Source organism: Dipteris shenzhenensis, chromosome 15 (assembly GCF_047967505.1).
Source record: "Dipteris shenzhenensis isolate YYH24624 ecotype China chromosome 15, Dip_SZ_1.0, whole genome shotgun sequence".
Lineage (NCBI taxonomy): Eukaryota > Viridiplantae > Streptophyta > Polypodiopsida > Gleicheniales > Dipteridaceae > Dipteris > Dipteris shenzhenensis.
In genome coordinates, this window is record NC_141610.1 from 53,110,690 (window position 1) to 53,136,498 (window position 25,809).

At 40.5% G+C, this 25,809-nt stretch overlaps 1 pseudogene; it reads left to right on the plus strand.

Moving 5' to 3' along the window:
* The first annotated feature begins 24,779 nt into the window (after positions 1-24,779).
* On the plus strand, positions 24,780-25,385 carry LOC147893976 (uncharacterized; annotated as a pseudogene).
* The last annotated feature ends 424 nt before the right edge of the window (positions 25,386-25,809 follow it).

Here is a 25,809-nt window from a genome sequence, read left to right on the forward strand (position 1 = left end):
TTCCCACATCCAAGCAGCTCAAGCTGTTTGCAAAGGCACAATATGCACACTGGTGTATGTTCGTTGCTAGTGGAATTCAGTCCTCCTTTGGGGTAGGCCATGGTCGATCTAATCCAGGAGTTTCAAGATATCATGCTTCAGGACCCATCTACCACTCACAGCTTACGCCTCACAGACCTCAGGACCATTGAATCAAACTAGTTGTCCCAGTAAATTTTTGTATCGATCATCTACATGCATGGAGGTAGAGTAAGAACAACTAACTCAGTTATTGCACGCTAGGTTTATCATGCCATCTCATCGCCTTTTGTAGCTACAATTTTATTTGTCCTAAAAAAGGATAAGTTGGCACGACTATGTGTTGATGAAGGAATGGAATCATGATAGAGACAAGAGCATGAAGGAAGGTCTGTACTTTATTCAAGAGTGGAATGCCCAAAATATAGGCAAGTGATACAATGCATATGTCCAAGAGAGAGCATCTCCAGATCCACTAATTTCTCCATTGATTTCTCAATCAAGTTCATGACTCTCTCAATCACACCTACTAGAACCTTCTACCACCTAACCTGGTCACACTAACCACCATGTGGTCACACTGTACCTCTTGGTATAATCCCATAACACAATCTCTCCCACAAATTGATGACCTCAACCCTAGCAGTAATCCACAGGAAACTTCATGGCTTGCTCACATCTAGTAACAACACTCATGATCCCAACTTGGCACTCACTCTAGTTGCATCAGCAATAGACTCATTTGGGCATCCTCACCCCAACATGATCTCACCTTGAATTTGGTCTCTTGGTTTACAATTATGCATGGGAAGTTCCCATAGGTCTGACAAGGTAAGACTCACACATAAGACTAACAATCATTTAAGGGGAACATCCTAGGGCAGAGAACCCTTATTGACTCAACACAAAAAACAACTCAAAAGACAAATGTGTCATCACCCTCATCAAAGTTGACTTGGGGGGTCAAAACATTGAGAGCAGTAATCTCATCTGGTTCTTCTTTCTCATATTCTTCCACAAGGTTTGTTGAGAGTTTCTTCTTAGTGTAGCACTCCTTCTCAGCGCATCATAATAATAAGATTTTAGTACGTCAAATGCCAATTGATTATATACCTTTGATTTCCCACCATTTTGCAGATGAAATGCACTTGACATCTGGAGATTGGTGCCAAAGTTTCTGATTAGAGCCCTCTAGAGATGTGAGGTGAATTTGGAATACATGCCTATGGTAATGGTCTGCAATCCTCCAATTGGGTACCAATTCTTGATAAATAAGCGGGCTACCTCTTCTGCACTGGCCGTCTGCTTGCATGGAATAAGCATACAAAATTTGCTAAAATGATCAACAATGGTTAGACATTGAGTGTTTCGCATACCTGCAAATTTGGAAAGGGGTCCTACAAAATCTATCGTGATTTCTTGAAAGGGACATTTTAAGGGCTGAAGAAATTCTATGGCCTTCTGATGGGACACTTTTACTTAGTGGTAGACTTGGCATCTTTGCACATAGCTATGTACATCCTTTCGCATTTTTGGCTAAGTAAAAATAGCACTCAAGTTTCTCCAATTTTTTATTAATGCCTCTATGGCCACTTGATGGCCATCATGGGCATCATGGAGTAGAGCCTGCTACTTGTCTTTGAGCACACAAAGTCTATGCTTGTAGAATAACCATCCATCTTGGATTGAATAATGACTGGGAGCAAGAGTCAAGGTGAAATGATATTGATTTCAGACTTTATTGAGTCTAAGTGATGTGTATTCATAGAATCAAGGTCTTTCCCTTGAATCTCTATTGTCCGAATGGAGGATTTTTTGCTTAGAGCGTTGACGACAGAATTATGCTTTCCAGGGACATATTCAATCATGCCCCCAAAATTGTTGAAATATTTGACTCCATTGAGATTGTCGATTGCTCCAATGGGAGATGGGCATTGTCTGAAGCTTGATGGTCTATTTTGACTATGAAGGTCTGTCCATAAAGGAACGGCTTCTAGTGTTCAATGCTTGGATCACGCCGAGTAATTCCTTGTCATAGACCGAGTAATTCTTTTTTACATTATTGAGTTTTTTGCTATAGTATGTCACAGGTCTTTCTTCTTGCTCTAAAACTACCCTGATGGAGGCCCGATAGCTACATTGCTTGCATCTGGATGACCAAGAATGGATCATCCCAAATTGCCATTTTCATAATAGGAAATTTAGTGGACAACTGTTGTAGATCATGGAAGGCGTGCAAAGTTGTGCCGTCAATAGAAATATTTTGCCGGCATGCCTTAACTCCTTTCAATAGATTTATTAAGGGTACTGAAGTGTTGGAGAATCCAGGCATGTGAGAGATGTAGGCTTAGCAAAGCCCTACAAAAGATCAGATCTCCTGAGCCGTTGTGGGGACATCCCAGCTTGTGATTGCCTGAACATTTTTTAGGTCCAAGCAAATGCCCTTTGCACTGATTATGTAACCCTGGTATTGGATTTCCATCACACCGAACTCGCTCTTTTTAGTATTTATACATAACTAATTGTCGCGGAGAAGCTAGAGCGCTTTTCACACATCCCATAAGTGTTGCTCCGTTGTGGTTGAGAAGGTCAAGATATCATCTAAAAAGATAATAGACACACTCCTATATGCTCAGTGAACGCTCATGACATCATTTTATTGAATGTTGGTGGTGAATTTTTAAGACCAAACGGCATGACTAAGAACACATAATAAGCTCGCTCAGTCCTGAACGCTATCTTTGGGAAGTCAGCGTCAATTATGCGGACCTGATGACAACCGCTCTTAAGATTGATCTTAGAAAAATATTTGGCACCGTTCAAGCACTCTAAAATGTACTCTATGCAAGGCATTGCTGATCATGATTTTGTTGAGTGCCCTGTAGTCAACTGTTGGGACAAATTGATGTAATGGGATTATACCAAGGGATATAAGATCAGTGTATGCTTGTGTGTGACCACATGATGGTGGTTAGTGTGACTAGGTTAGGTGATAGAAGGTTCTAGTATGTGTGATTGAGAGATTCATGGACCTGATTGAGAAATCAGTAAAGAAATTAGTGGATCTGGAGATGTTATCTCTTGGTAGGGCTTTTGACTTTGACTGAAAGTTTTCATTATTTTGATTGTGCATGAGCATTGATACTCAATCATTGAACTCATGGAAGGTTGTTGTTTTAGATAAAATGCCGCCTTCTTGTGGTTCTAGCAATACTCCATATCTTAGGAAAACAAAGAAGAAGAAAGCTCCAAAACATATCGATAGAAAAGTCACTAGGCTTCAAGACCAAGCTCACGTCCCTCACTACTATCAATATGCAAAGAATCTTGATTTCTCGGATTTCCTTGCTTGCAATATGCAATTGTATGGTGATGGTTATTTCTAGTCTTTGTAAAGAGATTAGACATTGCCATTATTGGAAAAACCTTCCCTATGGCTACTAAAACAAAGATAGACAAGTTTGAGGGTGATGGATTCCAAACATGGCAAACAAAACTCAAGTTTTTTCTCATGAAAAAGGAGATATGGAACATTGCCCATGGGGAGGAGAAGAAATCTACTACTAGGGAAGGAGGAGCACTATGGTTACCCAGGGATAAAAAGACATTGGCTATAATTGCACTAGTCTTGAGTGATTCCTTCATTCATTGCATTGATGGTTATGAAACTGCACGTGCTGCATGGGAGCACCTTGAGATTGTCTTTGGAGCACAAGGAAAATATTCCAAGTATAGTCTACTCATTAAGTTCTTTGACATGAAGCTCAATAAGCGAGAATCACTATCCTCTCACCTAAACTCCATGAAAAGTATATTGACTCAACTAGCAAGCATCAAATTTAACCTTAATGATGATATTGTGATTGCTATATTGCTTAAGAGTCTACTTGATGAGTATGGTACAATTGTGACTACTCTCACTAATCTACCAGAGTCCAGCTTGGTAGATATAGAGGCATCTCTCTTGGAAGAAGAAAGAAAGATCAAGATAAGGAATTGCTCCATTTGTAGCTACAAAGAAAGTGAAGCATATCTAGTCAAGAACAACCTCAAAGGATCTACAAGCAAGAGCAAGATGAAGTGCAATTTTTGTGGGAAGCTTGATCAAAGTGGGAGTAGTATCTTCCACTCATACATGCCATATTGAATGATACATATTTGCGTGGGTTGTATACCCTAAGTAGCAGCTTTGGCAGGAGGTTCTCTTCACTCCTCACTAAGATGATATCCCCGTCTCTCGAAACCTAAAACTATAAAATCCATGGTCGAGATTACAGAGTCAGTTCAAGACTGCCTCCCAAATCTTAAGCAGCATAAATGTGCTAAGCCAACAAGTCCTGTCGAGATGTCAACTATAAAGAGGGTGATTGGGTCTATCCATCGATTACTAAGCAAAGGCCAAAACATCTGGGCAAGTGATGCCCCAAGCTATCTTTTAGGAGTTTTTGACCATTCCCCATCGTTAAGAGGATCAACAACGTCTCTATGAGGTTACCAGATAGTTGGACAATGCAAAACATCTTTCACGTGGTGTGGTTGAAGCAGCAACCTAAAGTGATCAATGATGTAGAAGCTATAGAGCCTGAGCAGGGGCAACACTGGCCTTGGTCAAGATTGGATTGTCTCTCAGCCATTAGTGGGTCAACTCTCACTGTCAAAGGGTCATCCTCAAAGTTGCATTCCGTGCTCTCTAAAGGAGTGTTATTTGCATTTTGTAGTTCTCCAGAAATAAAGCAAATTCTTCCCTATTTGGGGAACGGGGCCCTCAGTGGATATAGCAAAGATCTTGTAGCAAGTGCTTACCATGGTAAGAGATCTCCAATTACGGAGCTTTTCCTTTTGTCCCCCCCCCCTTTTGGAATCAATTTAATCATTCTTGTGTTAGTTTTACTATCCAAAACAAATTTCTCCACTAATTCATTCCACAGCTTGATGAGAATGGGCCCAATAAGATCCCAACTAACCACATAAAATTCAATTGGCAAACCATCCTCTCTCAGTATCTTGCCTTTAGCCATGCTATTAACAACTCCTTCAAATTATCATGAGTAATCTCCTTGTCTAAACATCATTTCCTTATGTAAATATATTGCGATTGAGCTGACATGAGTTCTTCTATTTTCGTTTTCTCCTTGATTTCTTTTGTCCTTGCTCTAAAATTTCTAGTGCTAACTTGAGAATTTTATCCTCTAATGGTTGCCTCCTCTAAGATCTAATAACAACTACTCTTTTCCTAATTGTTTTCTGTAGAACCTTGGTTTTGTCTATGGTGCTAAATCATTTCTCTGAAATAGTTGAAGTCCAAAAGCATCATGCCAATTTTCTTATCCTTGTCTGGAACATACAAGATCTAAAATAAGAATGGATTAGGTTTGAACAAAGATTGAACACTTTTCCCTTGTTTCCAATGTCATTAGGATTGGCTTATGATCAAGAAACGGTAGAGACATCAAGGAGCTACAGCTGAATATTAAAGTATATCACTCAAGCTCTTAGACATATATAGCTTGTCTATCGTAGCTTACTTGTGGTATTCACTTACTTGATGATTACTCCACATAAAAGACATATCCCCTAATACATCAACAGGTTCTACCAACTGCTTCAAGTTCTATCAAGCATAAAGCTCACTTCCTTCAACCACACTTGTTAGACCCTTCCATCTGTTAGTTCTGTTTTCCACCATATTGAAACCTCCCATTTAAGATTGTTGAATCTCTAAAAGGATACAAGTTCCACAAGAGTGTAACCTATCCCTAATAGAGTTTGGAGCATAATGGAAAAGCTTTTACAAGAAAAAACTTTGTGTCTAAATTAAATCCTAATCTCACTTAATCCTAAAGCTCGAATGACTCGACCAATGCACTTTTCCAATTTAGCTAATATCCCAAGTGACTCCTCTTCCTTCATCATGGGTTGTGATAAAGCATTTTTTTATTACTATTAATCTGTTGAAGTTTCTGTCTCAACTTGTTATCACCTACTTTTAGCTCTTGTAGTGCCAAATCTCCATTCTCTTCAACAATATCTTTAGAGGTAATGGATTTAAGTCATTTGTTCCTCTTTGAACATTTACACTAAAAAAAGATAAAGTATTTTGATTGATGTCTGTTAGGGGCTTCGATATTTTTACTTCTCTTCTTCTTAAAACTGAATTGGGCTCTGTGCAAGTGAAATCATAAATCTCCTTGATAGTCTTACCTTCCCTCTATCTTCTAAATTTGTTAGTCCTTTGAGACCAACCCTATCTGTTTGTGCTCCTTTTTTGTGTAGTTGAGAAGCCTTCTTGTCTATTTGGGTTCCTTTCTTGCTCTTCACCTTACTAAAAGGTTGTTCTTCATTTTCTAGGTGGCCTTTGTGTTCTTTCAAAAGCTTCTTCCCAAATGATTGTATATTAGGACCTATCTTCTCTACTTCTTCATCATATGTATCCATATCCATGTTTTTATAGAAAACTTTCTAAACCATCTCTTACCTTGTCCCATCCTCTATTAACCTGAGTGCACATGGAGCATCAATAGTAAGGTTGTTAACTACCACATCGGTTAACAATGAAAGCGAGAATGTAGGAGAGAGCATGAGGAGTAACAGGTGATAATTCCCTGGAGCCGAATGGGCCCAAGTGGTTGTAAAATTAGAGAAGAGAGATAAAGAGAGTGCAAGGGTTAGCCCTCCCTTCAAAAAGTGGATATATATAAGGCCAACAGTTTGACTTTGGTCTTCATTGTGTACTTTCAAGAATTGCAATAGAAGCTCTATCTTCTTCTCATTCTCTTATCTTGAGCCTTCTTGTTCTTCCTTGTGAGTTGCCTTGTGATTGCCATTATTCCTCTATCCCCCTCTCCTCTCCCTCATGCTCTCATTCCCCTCTCCCTCCCTTCTTGCCTCTCTTCGCTCCCCTCGTGGAATCACACTTGCACACAATCTAGTAGACGCTTGGGTGATACAAGCGGATGGTTTGCGCATATAGAGCTCCCACAAGGAATTGTTTGAGAGTAGAGGCTTTGACGACATCCCCCAAGATCCCCACGACACATGAGTCACTACCGCAGACTTCACATTTTTGGCACCGTTGATGGGGAGTTCGAGGTTTACTTTTGTATTACACAAGCTTTCTATCATTATCCACCCATTGCACAATGCTTCTAGCTTATCTAGAGGTGTTGTTAGTGGAGTATAGGTTGGTTTGGATGGAGAAAGGTGTGACTTTGGAGTAGGAAAGTTTGAAGCTGCCGTTTTCATCCATAGAGTATGATTGTAGAAGTAGCTATTAGGGATGATTGCTAAGGTGTGTATGGAGTCATGTTTCCCTTGAAAACACTAAAAATTGAGTTTGAATCAGCTCAAGTTGACAGAAGTGTGTTCCCAGCCCCCACCTTCAAACATTCTCTTTAACGTGGTTGTTTTTTGTGTTTTTGGAGTAAGTAGAATAGGTAGTGTACTTCCATTTGTGCTCACAAATCTTGAATAAAAACTTCAAAATTCTCAAAGAGCACCAAAAACCAATTGGTGATGACTGTGCCAGACTGGGAGTCATTGCTTTAAAATCAACGTAGAGACTCACTTAGTCATCGCTGCTATATAACGCACCTAAGACGTGGATTGCTAGTTGGCCACTCACCCTCGCCCACCTTACCTAACACCATGTGAAAATTGATGAACTCACAATTTTCAAGTGGCTTTAAGGTAAAAAAGACACAAAGATTGATTCTGATTGGGTAGCCAGGTGGAGTAGGCAACACATGCACTTGAGGTCTAGGAGGGTGATAGGTATTGAACCAAAACCAGAGGATTCTGCTTCCAACAACATCCTAATCGGTCCATCTAGTGCACTGTCAGTTCTATTTACAATCTTGACCTTGACCTCGTATTCGGTACATGGTCCTGCGCACACGGAGTCCTCAAGTTCAGAGGATGCTATGAGCTTCTGTAATGTTGGAAAACTTGAACCCGAATTGCGGAGCCTCCATGGCTCCTAACCTCCTTCCAACTCTAGCTCTATAAGGCCCCAATCCCCCACGTCTTCCACCATAGCCTCGCTTTTGAGGGACTCATTATCCAATCTCATGGGACGGTTTGGCTTCACTGACCCCGACCAAATCAATCTGTTCACTAAGCAAAATTGGGTGGCTAAGGAGTAGCAAGGCCAACCACCAACGAAAGTATTGGTAATGCACCGACAATAATATCTGGTAATGCAACAAGCAACCCTATACCCGCATCAGCTGAGGATCCTCAGGGCCACATGTATAGTTCTATGAGGGAGAACCATCCTTCACCAGGACCTTGAGCTCGTATTCGGTACATGGTCATGCGCACACGGAGTCCTCAAGTTTCGAGGATACTATGATCTTCGGTGTTGTAATGTTGGAAAACTTGAATCCAAATTCGGGAGCCTCCATGGCTCCCAACCTCCTCCCAACTCTAGCTCTATAAGGCCCCAATCCCCCACCTCTTCCACCATAGCCTCGCTTTTAAGGGAGTCATTATCCAATCTCATGGGATGGTTTGGCTTGGCTGATCCCGACCAAATCAATCCATTCGCCAGGAAAAATAGGGTGGCTAAGGAGTAGCAAGGCCAACCACCAACAAAAGTATCTGGTAATGCACCAATGACAATATCTGGTAATGCACCAAGTAATCCTATACTCGCTTCAGTTGAGGACCCTCAAGGCCGCATGTACAGTTCTATGAGGGAGAACCATCCTTCACCAAGTCCCCTAGGGCTGCATGTACAGTTCTATGAGGGAGAATCATCCTTCACCGGGACGTTTGATCCCTGGGTACCCATGTATTGGCCTCCTAATCCTGAAGGATGGAAAATTGATCAGATGAACTTTGGGGATAATACCTTCCCACAATCAATGGCCTCTCGTCCCAATCTATTTACAACTTGGGGGGGAGCTCTGGAGAGCAGTTCCTTTCCCACATGGTTTCATCCTATAGGCCAGTTCCAAATGTGAATGTACTCATACCAAGGCCCATACTGGTAAGACTAGCAGACTCAAGCCCAGGACTCAAGCCCATCGCATATGTTGGCTCTAGATCTTGTGAGTTTAGGAACATCCATCTCAATTCCTACCAATTGACAAACTTTTATAATCGACCCTAGGGTCCACACAACTTTGGTACTATGCCAGTCCTTCAAGCACCTCCGCCTGCACCACAGACACTGATGAGGTGATGAGGAACCTAGTGCAAGTGCAAGAAGGGGGGCAGCACCACAATAGTCATGGGGAGGGGAACTAATGCCTCATGCAATCACCCGGTCACGATCTCTAAGCTCATCACTAAGTTCTTAGGTTTAGGAGATCTTGTCTCCCACGTTGAAAGGTTTGAGTAGATCTGTGAGACCTTGGGAGACATTGGTGACCTGGATAAATTGAATGCTTTTGAGCTTAGCATTTGTTGATGGCAAGGTAGGCCAATGGTACAAAGCCCTAGGGCCCAAATAAAAGATCAACTAGGATACCCTAAGGAAGGTCTTTATAGTGGGATTCGCCCCCATAGGCCCAAAGTGGAATCCAATCAACCAGTTGTATGAAGTTAAAAAAAAGGAGCTTGACACCCTTCGGGAATATATTGCAAGAATAAAACATCTAAATTCCCATTGTGAACTACACAAGAGAATGAGTGACGAGTGGCTATTGCCTCGAGGCCAAGGATGCCGCCCAAGTGACTAAGGGCACAACCATAGATGAGGTGGCCACAGACTTGTTGAACTGAGTAGCCCAATAGCTCAAGGGTGGGCTAGGTAGGTAAGGCACAAGTAACCCGCACTTGTTTCTGAGGCAAGACAATGTGGTGTGGAATATGCACATGCAACCACTTAATGAACGAGTGCCCTCGCCTACGGGCAAGGCCAGTGCTCTACTGCACCCATTATACTAGGTGGGGAAATCATGAAACTTCACAATGTTGATACCCCAAGCGGATGCCCCCACCATGAACCAACAAAGGGAGCCATTGTCCTTGCTGGTGTCGCTAATCAATACAATTAGGGCCAGTTAGCCTTATAAGGATCCCCTCAGGCCAACCAAGGGCCATTATGGGCTCCAAACTTGCCATTGCCTCTCCCAATTCTAGGTCCATAACCCCCACCTCCAACAGATAGGTAATCATCGAGGAGCCACCACATGGGTGGGAGGACCCTGACTATGCCTTACTGACATCTGAGCCAGCTACCTATGAGAGTCCTATGTATCGAACCAGTCAAGTTAGCCATTTTGTGATGCAAGACAAGTAGTACATTTCAATGTATCAGATGGCTCCTACAATGCAATGAGCGAGAGACATGAATGTTGTGAATCATAGATCAGTGCAATTCAATAATATACTAGCCAAGGTCTGCACTACGCTAGTGAGTGTCCAGAGAAAAAAACTGCCAACCAAGCCATAGCCTATTATAAATGTCAAGGACCTCACTTTCTCAAGGACTGACCATACAAGAATGATAAACTTGGACCCGGGCCTACCGTACCCAATTCAAGCACTCCATTGTGTTTCGGTTTTGTATAAAGATTGCCCCATGAGGAGAACTCCTAGACCAGCTTCTGATCCAAAGGCCAGCATTGACTTGCTGAGTATTGAAAGAGACCAGGTGTCCTTAGTATCATTGAATGTGATCACGAGGGTCCAAGCTAAGGACATGAGTAAGTAGGTCCGCAAACAAGCTGATAGGAAGAAGGCAATTGCCTCCCAGTCTAAGGGCAAAGGTCAATGAGCTAGTGTAGTTAAGATGACGAAAGGTTCAGATCGGATTGTCATCCAGAGTGGTAAACTGCCCATTACTCCAAAAAATCCAAAGTATCTTTAAACACAATAAGAAGAGTAATTTATACATTGCCTCAAAATCACATAACATGATTGTTGCTCATTTCCATTCACTAAAAATGTTCCACTATGCACTAAATACTTTACACAAAATGAACAAAATGAATTCATTATGAGATGGGGGAATAATATTTCTACCTCAATACTCCATGTACCAAATATTAAAAAAGCTACGTACATCTAGAAAACCCCTCAATCACTATCTTCACACTTGTCATCGACAAAAGACTATGGAAGCATACATGTTACTTGCTTTGTTGATCATATACTTGTCTCTCACCATGGCTCTAGCCATTCCTTCAGCATATGTAGGGAAATTTCTACAAGAAACAAAATCCAAACAAGAAGAAGTTCAAATTTGAAAGTGAAGTATTAATACAATGACCAAGAAAATAATGATGTTAAGTCAATCATTCTTTTACATAAAAAATAGAAGGAACGTTGGACATTTGGGTTTAGGGATTAAAAAAACCATGTCAACATCCATTTCTGACAAAATATAGATAAGGTATGTATACAACCAATGTTTATGTCATTGTACAAAAAAATGAAGGTAAAGTATCTCACTAGTCATCAAAGGGTTTAGAAGTGTAATTTGCTCTAATAATCATCCTCCCCAACCTCTTTCTCATCCCTAAGAAGTCTCCTACTAATGGAATCCTGCACTAGTGGTAGCACAGGCATATCCATGAGGAGATGACAATGCAAGAGGCTGAAAAAAAATAAAGAAAGGAGACGAAGAAATTCTTCAAAATCAATTTTGAGAGAAGCTCTAAGTTTGAAAGAGGGCCATGAGGATTAAGAGAGTTGGAATGAAGAGACCACGACGATATCCACCTTGACCTCATCGGGTCGTGCGTCGTCAGTATTATACTCTGCCACGACATGGCCTAAGGATAAAGTTAGGGTATGTGAAACGTAGCACCATAGATGGGACATAAGCCCAATCGGTTAAAAGAATACCCTGATCCAGCCATGGAAAAGCAACACCTAGCAAAGGCATAATGATTAGTCTGGGAATGCCATGAGAGATATGAGCAGTGGCTTAGGACCAACAAAGGCACGAATACTATCCACCCTAACCATCAGGTTCAAAAAAGAACCTTAAAGCTCTTGCCTACCCTAGATAGTTGGACGAGATAGTTGCAAATAGCACCTCATTGGGGAAGTCCCTACGGCGACACAAGATGTTTGAGGAGGACCCTAGTTGGCCTCAAGCTGTAGGCGAGGACCCTACATCCTTTTATGGGTTTGAAGAACCCTAGTCGGAAGGACAAGAACCAACTGGCCAACCTCAAGATGTTGTCGGGCTGGTTGTCTTCTTGTCCACAGAGATTAAGATGTCCATAGCTGCCCTACTAAGAGGGAATCCCATCCTTTATAGAGATTTGTCTGATTGGATGAGTGGGCAAATGGTTGACCTTGAAGAAGTGGACACTAAGGCTATCGAAACCCCACATGAGGAGCCAAATATGCTAAAATTACTTGTTAATAAGCTGGGCCAGTACATCGACAATGATGATACGAATGCTGTAATTTTGATATTCTACCAAGGCAAGAGGGCCATGGCCATCTTGGATGGTGGAGCGGGTGTCAGCATCATCATGAAGTAGTGCTGGGCAAAATGGGGAAAGCTCGAAATGGAAAGCACCAATCTGATTGTAGAGTTAGATGATGGTGCGACAGCCCAGCTAGTGGGAGTCCTAAAGAATATAAATATCAAAACCTTTGGTCTCACCTACTGTATGCGGTTGGTATTGATGGACTTCCATGGGTAGCCGAATGGCTATGATGTCATCTAAGGTAGACCTTTTATGCATGCCACAAGCCTAGTATATGATTGGGCCCACTCCCGTGAATGTGTTAGATAGAATGAAGGCCCCCCTCGATTCCCTTAAGGTAGAAGAGGCCCCTCTTGTAGAGATGCCCAAAAACCAGAGCATCCAAGGCCAAAGACACTAAGATCCCGTGCAAGGGAGGACAAATTGCTTCAAAAGCCATAGAAGATGATGGGGATGAAAAAGAGACCAATTTGTGTCAAGTCCCTATGCACTTTAAGACTTACACAGTACAGGACCGCATAGTATTATTAGAATAGGCTAAAAGGTTAGCCGAACCAGGAGACAAAAATGGGTATGACGGTCCCACCAAGGTCAAGGAGGTGAACTTGACTGGTACAAGAGAAGACCTTAAGCTTATTTACATAGCTGATGACCTAACTCCCAAGAAAGAATAGGTCTTGCTTGCCTTATTGCATGAGTTTCAAGATTGTTTCACTTGGAAGTACACGGACATGAAGGGCATGCCACTGGAAACAGTGCATCATACCGTCCCTATGATGGATGACATTAGATCGGTACGGCAACTACCCTATCCCATGAACCCAAAATATGTGATGATCATCTGAGAAGAAATAGAAAAACAAATCGACCCAAGGTTCATTTACAAGATTGAGCATACTCACTGGGTGTTGCCCATAGTCATAGTGCTGGAAAAGAATGGCAAGGTGGGGTATGCATTGACTCAAGAAAGTAAACATGGCAACTCGTAAGGATCAACACCCATTGCCATTCACAGAGCACGTCTTGGAAAGGGTCACAAGCAAAGAAGCATACAACTTCTTAGATGGGTTCTTAGGATACAATGAGGTGTCTATAGCACCTCGAGATAAGAATAAAAGTGCATTTGCCATGGAATGGGGAGTTTATGCTTTGAAAGCGATCACTGATGATCTTTGGACTCACTAACACTCTCGTGGCTGATGATCACTGCCTTCAAGGAATACCTAAGGGATTTTCTAAAGGTTTTCCTAGATGATCTATGCATTCACTCTAAATGGGATGATCATCTGAAATTATTGAGACTTGTATTCGAGAGATGTTGTCTCTATTGAATCTCCCTCAATCCCTTGATGTGCCAATTCTAGGTGAAACACGGGGTGATACTTGGGCATGTAGTGTCCAAGAATGGGATTTCCACTGATTATAATAAGATCAAACTCATTCTGGAATTACCCCCACCCACAAATGCAAAGGTGCACAACAATTCACCGGGCATATGGGCTACTACTACCAATTTATTTACAATTATCCGAGATTGCCCACCCCATTTACAAGTTGTTGATTGTATTACATTGGTAAGAAGAGTGTCAACTATCGTATGAGACCCTTAAGTTCGTTTTCGCATCTGCCCCTATTTTGCGAAGAGCACCCAATCGGGACTTAGTATTTCATGTTCATATTGATGCCTTGAAACTTGCGATAGGGTGTGTACTAGCACAGTCAGGTGAGTTTAACTTCTATTATCCCATATACTTTGCTAGTTGTTATAGCTTAACTATGCCGAGATGAACTATACCACAAAAAATGAAAGGGACTGACCATGGTGTATGCAATTAAAAAGTTTTTGCATTACTTTTTAGCAAAAAAGTTTGTCTTCTTCACTGATCACTAGGCTCTCCTATACTTAGTCAAGCCAATCACTCGATGGATGCTTATCCTCCTAGAATTTGACTTCATAATGGCGATCAAGAAGGGACACACACACTTCATGGCTGATCATATGTCTTGAATCTCTCATGGAGAACTCATGATAGGAGTGGAAGACGATATTCCAGATGCCCCATTATTGTTGGTGGACTTAGATCCCGAATGAGCATAAGAGATGAGACACTTCTTAGCAAACAGGTTTCCCCAGGACAAACTCAATAAGGATAGGTTTAGAAAACTAATCAAGGATGCAACTCCACATCAATTGATAGAGCTGAACAAATCTATTGGATGGGTAAAGATGGAATTATGCGTCAATGCATCTGGGAAGAGGAGTTTGTTGCGGTTCTAGAGGAAGCTCATTCTGGCATTGTTGGTGGCCACTTTGCAGGAGAGCTTATGGGCCATAAAGTACTACAAGTTGGATTATAGTGGCCAATGCTCTTCATGGATGCCACTAAGTTTGTCAAACACTATGATCCTTGCCAACGTATCTCCATACCACATAGCCAGGACTACATGCCTTTGACTGGAGTTCCCTTTGAAAAGTGGGGGATAGATTTTGTTGGTCCAATCTATCCCAATGCTAAGGGAACTCATGCTTGCTATATTATAATGGCCGCGGACTATTTCACCAAATGGGTAGAAGCTAGAGCCATAAGGAAAGTGGATGCGAGAGCCACCACAAAGTTCCTCTACAAAAACGTAATATCTTACTTTGGGCTTCCACTGGAGATTGATTGTGACCAAGGGATACACTTTGTGAACAATACAATTAGAATATTAATGAGTAAGTTCCTTAGTGCACGGGAAGTCCACTCCATGTTATCCTCAAGCAAATGGTCAGGCTAATAGTTCAAACAAGTTTTTGTGTTGAATAATGATGTGCACGGTTGAGGTCAGCCACAATGACTGGAGCACAAACTCACTGCAACACTATGGCCTACTGAATGGGTGGCAACGAGTTGCACACCCTTTAGCCTTGAGTTTGGGGTAGAGGTAGTCATGCCCATGGAATTTATTGTGCCAAGCCTCAGAGTCATGGTTAGGGATCAAATATCTGACGAGGCAATTCTTTGCAGATTAATCGAGCTAGAAAAGCTTGATGAGACGAGGCTAAGGGTAGCATATGGCATAAAAGTGGAGAACCTGTGCCACAAAAAATGGTTTGACCACAACTTGCACAGTAAGGATTTGAAAGAAGGTGATCTCACTCTTTTACACAGCATTAGAAACACCAAGCACATGTTGAAGTATTGCAACATGGGTCCATATCGAGTGGTGGAGATTACACCTTAGGGTTCTTGCACAAGTGCAACCCTTGATGGCATTGAGATGGATGGCTACATTCATGGTAGTAAGCTTAAATGCTACTATAGCCCTTTGACATTGCTGACATTATAGGCTATCCATAGGGAAAAGGAGCTAAAATTGGAGGTTGCAAGGATGAAGCGGCAAGCATTAGAAGAAGCTAGAGCATGCCAAGCTAAAGTTAAAAAATTAGGGCTTATATCGATTTATAAGGCATTTGTAGAAGGGCTAAACCCCATGGAGGACTTAATAGTTGCCCCTATGAGGGTGCAAGCCCATTTTTAGTTGTGCAGGGGAATAGTATGCTTGGTAGACGCTTTCATTGCACTCAGCTCCTAACCTTCAAGGTAACTCTGGAACCCACACTTGTTCTACTTCCTGCAGCAGTAAACAATGAAATCCTCATGAAATCTCTCCGATGAGTGAGAAATGGAAGTCAACACTTATCCATTGCCATGTGGCATAAATCTAAGGTTTCAAAACCTTAGAATGAAAAATGCATAACAGAGAGACGAAATCGAATACACAGAGATCTATAACTCTGAAAATCCTCCACCGAATTGCGCAAGAACTGACAGGTAGGGGTTTTTGGGCGTCCAGAACGCAATGGGACAAACGGTTTTGGAAACCGTGGTCTCAATCACTGGGTCCAACACACGGACTAAAAAACGTTTTTTGAAACAGAGCTATCTGTAAATTCCACCGGAGTGCGAATGATGAGCAACATAGAAGTTTTAGGACCTCCTGAGTCCACCGGAACTGACAGATCTGCAAATGGTTGCTCCAAACTTGAGTTCTAACACCCGGGCAAAAAATGCAGGAACTGACACAGTGACTCTGAAATCCAATGAAATGATCCTTGATTCAGGAATGAAGGTGTTTCCAGGCTCCTGAAGTAATGTGGACACTAAAAGCAAGCAATAGTTGCCTCTACAAGTCAATACGGAGTCTCTGTCATCGAACGGGAACAGGGAAAAGCTCAAAAAACGACTTTTTCTTTCAAACCACTTAACAGGCTCTCAAAACCACTTCGTAAAGCCAAAGTGACTTTTCCAAAGGTTCCTCCAAGGTCTCTGCATACTCGGATGCAAGTAAAGTCACCCACAAAGCTTCCCACAAAGCTTCTCCTTCCTCCCACAAAGCTGCTAAGCTTCAAGCATTCACGCACGCTCAGCTAGATCACCCGGGCTCTGATACCAGTTGAGAGTGCTCTCAACGGAAGTAAGAACGGAAGAAGGAGAGAGAGAGACAGAGAGCCACACAAATTTGGTGGGTGCAGAACCACCCTAATCTTCTTTTTCATTCATTTATATATGTGTTTGAGTATTGTACATAACCGGGGTAAAGGCACTATTGACCTTTAACCCCCACACACACGGCTAGGGTCATACTGTTCACCTTTTCTTCGACACATTGTTTGCACCACGTCATACGCACTGAGGTGAGGTCTAGCAGGGTTAGCCAAGCAGTTAAGATCATCACCAGGGTTTTCAAAAGTTGAGTCACTGCTATAACCTTACTGCAGCATGACTGATAATGCAACGATTGCCCTAGTCTCGCTACTATAACACAGTGACTTCTTACCCACTGTGTTAAAAATAACGCCAATCATTGCTATAATTAATGCTACCCTTTGCTTCAAGAATGAATCCTTCACCTCTAATGCTATGACACACTATATCTGCTGCTGCTATAATAATGCCCCCCGTTGCTTTATTAACACTGAGTCGCTATTATAATTTCCTCCTAATGTCAGTCACCGCTTTATTAAAGCCAGATATCATGCTATGGCTAAAGCTAACTCGCTGCTTTACCAAGTCCCCTATATAAACAACATGCCTCATTTTTAGGACCTCATTTGCTGTGGTACCAAAACTCTGCCAAAATTTCATTCAAATTCTCATAGCCTCCATAACCTTTCGCAAACACTCTAGCTTACCATTATTTCTACATGTCTACCATCTCCTCGCTTTCAGTATCCACACATGACCTCTTCTTCGTCGAAGGACTCAATGGCCGTGAAGTCTCATCCACCTTCCATTATTCTGTTACCCTTTCCTCCTCCCATACAATCTCATTGTCATTACTCAGTCAAATGGAACAAGAACAGTTCCACGAGCCAGAGTCCTCCATGCAACAATCGACTGCACATACACTCCACTCCGTAAGTGCGAGGTTCAAGACACAACAGAGGTCCAAAACTTCTCAAAGCATGGAGTGAGTAGGTTCTCACCTCTTGGACAAGAATGGTTAGAGTAGCTACAAGGCATAGTGTTGCACCCTCAATTCCGATGCAACACCAAGGACTACAAGCTCTACTATCATAGCGCAATGCCATACATGGCACTCCAAGACCCCGATGTGCTACCTATATCAGATCAATCAGGCTATAGACCGTGGCAGACAAGTTCCCCTACCATCTCAGTATCCAACAGGCCGTCGAGTTTGTGGCCAATTATACTAAAGCAATGAGCACAACAAGTTGGGTGCATGCAAATGGATAGCCACAGTTCTACCAATTCATAGTAGAGACAATTCAGTGGGAATTCAACTTCACCTCACTCTCCCATCTATTCCAGACATTGAGAGCCATGGAGAAGTATTTAGCATTGGTGGTCCCCTCGTGGTCGCCTACAACACCAAGATCCATTGGGGACATTAGGAAAAAAGGGAACTCATTTTGGGGCCTTTTGGCCAAAATGAAAAATCCCTCTCCACCAATCACAAGAGGGCCAATGTAATGTTGAGAAAATAGAGAAAATACAAAATAATTTCACATAATAAGAGAAAGAGACAAAACTTTATGGATGTACAACTGTATAAACCTATGAAGGAGTCATTTTCAAAAAAGATCATGGACTCAAAAACAATTTCCCTCCTAAACAAGTTTTCCCACTTATACAAATCAAAGATTCAAATGTGCTTTATTTGGTCTAGGATTGGGCATGTTTTCCCCCCAGTTCTCCTACTCGCACTTTCCATCCATAGCAGTAGGCACCCCAGAGTGTCTTCCTTGCCTAAACGGGCTTTGTTCCTTGCATTCCTACTTTTCCTCCTAGTCCTCTCGCTTGCATTTCACCCAGTTGCAAGTTTGGTTCTCTTTCACAAATCATCCATGGCAATAGGCAACCCAAGGCATCCCAATGTGAAGTGGTGTGTAACTCAGAATGCAAAAGACCAAGATATAGAGGTGAGAGTTATTTCTCGACAACCTTCAACATGCATATTATCTATAGAGTTTGCCAATAGGGTGAATGCAAACGGTCACTGGCAAAAGATGGTTGTGTCAAAAGGAAGTTGGCTGCTAATGTAGCCAACGAGGAGCAAAACCCCACAGTCGAATAATATATTTCTGGCCTCTTGGAAAGGCAAGGTCAAAGGTTTTAGAACAATACATGGTAAGAAAGGTATTAAGGAAATACTAGTCGAGTATGTATATATGCACAATGAACTTGTGCTACGTGATTATCTAGATTATCTTCCATGGCACAGGCCCAATTGTGAGTTTATAACCCTTTCAGTTTTGGAATGGTAGTTTCCAACATTGCTATTTTTTGTGTAAACTAAAACATGTTTTGATTTTCAGATCTCTATCCATCATCATATGAAGAATGGTAGCTGGTGGAGTGCATTTTGGGATTCTTGGATGTCTTGCATGAAGCAATAGGAGAATTACAATATCAAGGTAGATCTACAACTCAATTAGCGCAGACAGGTATCTTTTTGTATTACCATTTTTATGAATTGTTGAACAAAGCAAACACTCACAGTGTGTTGAGGAAACACGATCTTCTACCATGGAATATGATAGACTGGACAGTGCCCCCTAGTAGTGTGGCAGAGGCATACCAAGGCTTAGCTATTTGTAGAAGTTCAATGATTTTAACATCCAGGCATTGCTATAAGAATTGTAAAAATCAATGTATGCATGCCAATCACTGTTTTTGTTGACCTGTTTAACAAGTATCCAATCAAGGTGTGCAAAACAATGCTCACCTACAAAGCAACTGGAAATGAAGAGAACCTTAACTTCTTGGATGATGGTTGGGATAAATAAATGTCGAACAAGGTCTAATGTGAGGTGGTGCCAAGTACGGCTACCATTAAGTATATGATTGCAAGCCATTATTTTATATTTTCTTCTTACTACAAACGAAGTAGCTTCATTGCGGATAAATTCGCTCCAATGGACCAAGACCTTAACTTGTTTGGACCTGAAAACAAAGTACTGGAGATCAAGGTTTATGAAGATGAAATATTAGTAAGTGTAATCTCAATAGGACAGTGTTGTACACTAGCTCAATTATGTCATTACATTCGTGTGGAGACAAAGGACAGTATTTCGAAAGAATTCTAACTCATTATCAACAACAAAAAGGTGCATAGAATGTTTACAAATCGGCTCTTTATTATCTTCATTTGTTATATTTACATGATTCATTCACTGTCTTTATTTGTTACTAACAAAACATTACAACAACTATTGCATAGGAGGGAGAGCACAATTCAATGCAAAAGCATCGCTGGCGAGATTGTTTATATTAGTTCTCAATAACAATGTATAGGACTTTGCATAATTTTTGTACAAGTATAGTACTTCTCAACGATTTAGTGACCAATAGCCACAATGATCTTAGCGATTGTGTACATGTGTAAATATCTACCATAGTCCAAGTCATAGACAAGTCTGATCCTCATTCGCACTCCTCATTCGCACACTACTGCTTTTGTAGATCTTGTTCTAAATGCAATTTCTATTGTTGGCAGAGGTGGAGACTTTCAGCTTTCGCTATACCTGGACGTTCCTCAGGAGGATTTTGATGCAGTTGGAGCATGTGATGCATGACGATCCTCTATCTTATCCCTCCTCCTATACCATTTTCTCCTCTAACGTCTACTCCAACATCTCATCATCATCTCTTCTTGAGCTATTCAAGAAGCAACCAGAGAACCTCTACTACTAGACTAGATCTGTACTCTCAATTATTGAAACATACTAGAGAAGCTATGCTACTAGTCTAGCTCTAAAGTTGTATACATAGTTTGAGTTGTAATATTCCTCCTCCAGTTGTAAAAAATAGTAATGCAAACTGAGTTTTTTTTCCTATATGAAACTTTTGTACATGAATTATTCATAATGGAAAGCTTATGGTTTTTACAAGTGATAAGGTCTCGATCTTTGTTAATTTTATTGATTTTCCATATGCTATCTTTAAAGCCTTGTAAGAAGGTAACCTTGATTCTTGATTTGAATCAATATTTCTACCAAAGACTAATGCTACATGTTATACGCATTGCAAATAAGAGAAAGAATAATTTTATGTAAAGACATCCCAAATGGGATTAATCGTTGAGAGAAATCAAAACTCATATTACTTGTGTCAATTGTATCAATACAAAAATTAGTGATACATAAGCAGAGACATCCCAAATGGGATTGTTGAGATAAATAAAAACTCATATTACAAGTATTGTATCAATACAATGTAATAATCAAAATCTAAAGTCCAACTATGATGACAATATGTTGCTACTCCTATGTAGATGAAGTTGGAGGCTACTAGGAAGGTTGCTCATCAGGATGTTGTGAAGGAGGCTATTGATGAGGCTGAGGCTGCTCATCAGGCTTCTGTGAAGGCTGAGGCTGCTCATTAAGCTGATGTGGATCCTCCGTATGTCTATTATGGGCCTCATTAGAAAGCTTCTCTTCCACTTTAGGACTATCCTTAGCTATGATGGTTTCCTCACCCCCCTGCTCCTCCATACCACTTGTGGTCATTGGAAACCTTCTCTTCCACTTTGGGACTATCCTCAGCTATGATGGTTTCCTCACCCCCCTGCTCCTCCATACCACTTGTGGTGGTAGGCTCCTTCCCTTTAGCAATACTAGGCTCCTTGGTTCCAAAAGCACTAGCTCTAGATCTCACTCTACATCTCCCTCGGGATACTTTATGAGTATAACTTAATAGCTTTTCTATGACCATGGATCTATATCCATCCACATGCACTGATGTAAAGCTATCCTCAATCAAGAACAATAATAAGGAAGTTAGATTATATTTTGTTTCACAATGGCATTTTTACAAGGGTCATTATGAATATATAGATTTATATACTTACCCTATCTAGTTACAGATCTGCAAAGTAAGTATCTAACAAATACTTGGCATGGATCATTGTCCTCCACCCACATGAATGGGGATCATCTTCTTGTGGCACCTGCACAAACTTAAGATATGGTTTATATAATTGAGGCCAAAAACAACATTGAACATCCAGAAACGTATTGAGTGAAACATTTTCAATTATAAAGTCCAACTGAGTGAAGGAGTAATAGAAGAGGTATCTAAGGATGAATAAATGCATCCTATTGTACTAAGTCTTACCATCATCATAGCGACATCTTCTCCTCTCTCATTAGCATTATCCAACCACTTTATTTCAAATCTTCAACTCAATTTAATCGAAACCTTTCATTTCATATAATAGTTTATAATGGTTCTTGGCCTATCAAAGGACACTATCTAGTCACATAGCTAAGAAAACATCTACTTCACACACACACACACACACACACACACACACACATATATATGGAATTTTTAGTCTCACATTATGGTCTGTGGCCTGTCAAAGGATGCTATCTAGTTAGAGTGTTCTCCTATGGTACTGCATTCTACTGTCATCATCATAGCAACATCTCTTCCTCTCTCATTACCATTATGCAACCACTTTATTTCAAATCTTCTACTCATTTTATTTGAAATCTTTCACTTTAATCACTTTATTCTAAATATTCCATCCCACATTATGGGTCTACACTTATATTATATCGTGCCTTGGAGTTCCATTGTTAGTACCATTCTACTATCCTCAAACTTCATCTCACACTTTCTATTCATCCATCGTGCCTTGAAGTTCCTCTCTTGTTATCATTCTGTTATCCTAAGCATTACTTGCACACTTTCGGTCGTTCCTCCTTCCATCTCCCCTTATCTCTACACTTTAGTTTCACTATTTCTCATCCTTTTCATAAACACATGGATCTTTTTGAAATCATCGCTTTTGTGGAGCTTTCCATAAGCAACTACAAATATTGGATCATGGAGAACAAAGCAAATAGATAGAAGAGGAAGAGAGAACGCACTCCACTCACACAACATGAAAAAGAGGAGTTTAATATCCATAAGTGCTTAGACAGGGAGGAGAGAGAGAAAATAGGTCGGTGTAGTGCCAAAATAAATACTTTGATTTCATCCAAGAGAGAGCTAGTTGAGTTTTTGAGTGAGGTGAAATGCTCGTAGCACTCGTCATGGACGATTTCTGCCATATGAAGAGCAAGCCATACGGAGCAGGGAAAGAGTTATTGAAGCAAAAATAAATAATTCCTTACTTCTCTTCAGTACTTGTAATTATATTGACCATGATGAGATGATGGAAGCGTAGGACTAGGTTACTTCTAGGATCAAAATAGCCAATGCTAGTGCCTTCCAGTGTCTATAATTTAGAGGCTTATTGTAAGGTGTTTGTTAACACCATTACTTAATGTAATGAGAGTTTATGATGAGTGCTTTTGTTAAAAAATACTTTAAAAAATGAATTTGGACATTGTACAATCCAAAATTAATTAAATATGGTGAAACATCAAAATGCGCCACCTTAATATTTAGTTAGCCTTTGTCTGGACTCTGCAACATTCATTCTAACATCTTCTGAAAACTCATCTTGGCACTTATTCACTTTGCTTCAAAAACTTAACAGCTAAAGTTACATTGAGAAATATGAAATAAGGAAATAAAGCAAGATATATGGAGGTGTAAAGAATGAGTTGCCAAAAAATTATAGTGATAAATATTGCACAATGCCAATCCTACGGTGGAGACTAGTTGAGAGGTACATATACAAAATTCCCTTGTGAAATTAAATGGAGGAGGGGATGGTCTCCACACTCATGAAGGAGGGCAAACCCAATTAGTAGGGGCATTGATTGGGCGAATTTGGACTTTGTTGATGAAGTCCTCAACAAACTATTCTCAGAATAGCTCCACATCTAGGTCAGAGTAGCAGCTTAATTGTGGAAGCTACACGAAATGCAAAATAAAAAGTAAGAGCTTATAGATTAAGAAATGAAAGCTATATATATCATGAAAAACACTTGATACATACATGTTCCCAAGGGCAAATTAAAAATTGAGTGCAACAACAATTCAACATTCAGGGTCATTCTCTAGCCACCCACAACTGCAGCCATCTTGTTGTTGTGGAACTCAAACTCTTGTTATTGCAGTGTTCTCTAAAATTTCTGACTCCTGAATGATGCACTCTAAAGCACTTATAAGTTTTCGTATCAATTTGCATGTCAATTTATAGTCATCTCTCTCTCTCTCTCTTATATCCCACAATAGATTATTTGGACTTACTCTGTTACGTGGCCATGGTCACCTGTGGCCGTGTTTGCTAGGTAATAATCCCTCATTTCAATATCCAATGCGAGGAAACTTGAATTTCCTCTAGAAGTCTTGACACTACTAGGATGCATAGCAAAATTACATCACATCATTTATTTCGTTTCTTTCCTCCCCACATATCACATTGGTGACAATGAATATGTTTTGATTTCAGATTTTAAAATTGTGTTTCAAATAAGGGAGTATTATTGGCTCACAATCATTGCACAAAATCTTGAGGAAGATGAAGAGTTTGTGGAGCCAGATATAGATAAATATTTACTGTTGGACACAAACATGAAGGATCTTGAGTTCCTCTCTACTTCTCTACAAACACATTAGCCTTGATATACAGAGATGAAGCTCGTTATGAACAAACATTCCAAGAAAAAGTGAATTCCAAGAAATTCAAGAGAGACTAAATAGCACGTTCATGGGAAAGGAACTGGTTAACCCTACTGTCAAACCGAGCAATATGCGCATGGGAAAGGAACTGGTTACCACAACTGTCCAACAGAGCAACACATCTATCGACTTATGGATGGATCATTTACTTGTTGATGATGAGAAACAGAAGGTTTTTTTGTTCAAAATGATGCATATTTAGCATTTTGTATTTTCTTAAGGTTGGCTTGCAACTCATCTTGTTTCATATGTGGATAACATTGTCTTGCATCTCATCATGTTTGAGGTTGACTTTTTGGGGCGTGTTTCAGGCAAATGCAAGGGGGGGCTAGGAAAAGATACATCCCTAGGAGTGTACATTAAATAATTAAAATTTCCATAGGTTGTAATATTCCACAGGAAGTACTCAAAGGACAATGCATAATTCACCTTTGTTTGCAATAAAAACACTATCTAGGTATCTTGGGGGATATCCTGTATGGTGGAATGCACGGATTTAATAGTAAGCATTTCTTGCAATATATAAGATACACCAAAACCTTCCAAAGCCCAAACTTCCGTTTCTCCCACTCATTGTCCCCCTCATCTGGATTTCCCTCTAAAAGGTTGTTGTGTATATAATTCTTTAGAGAAGCAGCTTGTTGTTAGAACTTTTGGCCAAGGTCCTGGCCTATATGCTTTTAGAAGCAAATATTACTTAGCATACATGGCCTACATCTTGATGTGTGGGATCAAGGATCCCAAAATGCTATGTGATTATGGCAAAAGAGACCTTATGATATTCAAACAACCGATAGCTTCTCCAATGCCCAAATTACGGGATGTTGGAGAGCCTTTAGAAATTGTAGAGCCTTTTTTAAAATGGGCAAGGCTATGTATGTAATGCGTGGATGAATTTTTACTTTTCGTTTCATTAACAAGTGAATCTTCTATATTGGTGTCGAAATTTTGTATGCCCTGATAAAAATAAAGGTCTTAAACATTCACCAAGATTTGGACTTTTTATGAGGAAAATATACAATTTTTTATGAGATTATAATATGTTCTATCAAAATTATAAACAAACTTTGCTAGGATTTTATTTTAATATATAAGCATAGCTTTGATAAAACATCCTTGATGTGATGTGCCTGAGGAGTAGTATTTTGTTTCATGTAGATTGTTGTGATATCACCCCATGTATTTGTGATTCTTTTTGTAACTTCCATGTATAGAATTCATTGCTTGCATATTATCTTTGGATATGTGTCAGGATCACCAACAATATATCTTTGCATATATGTCAGGTATCAACCACATACATATCA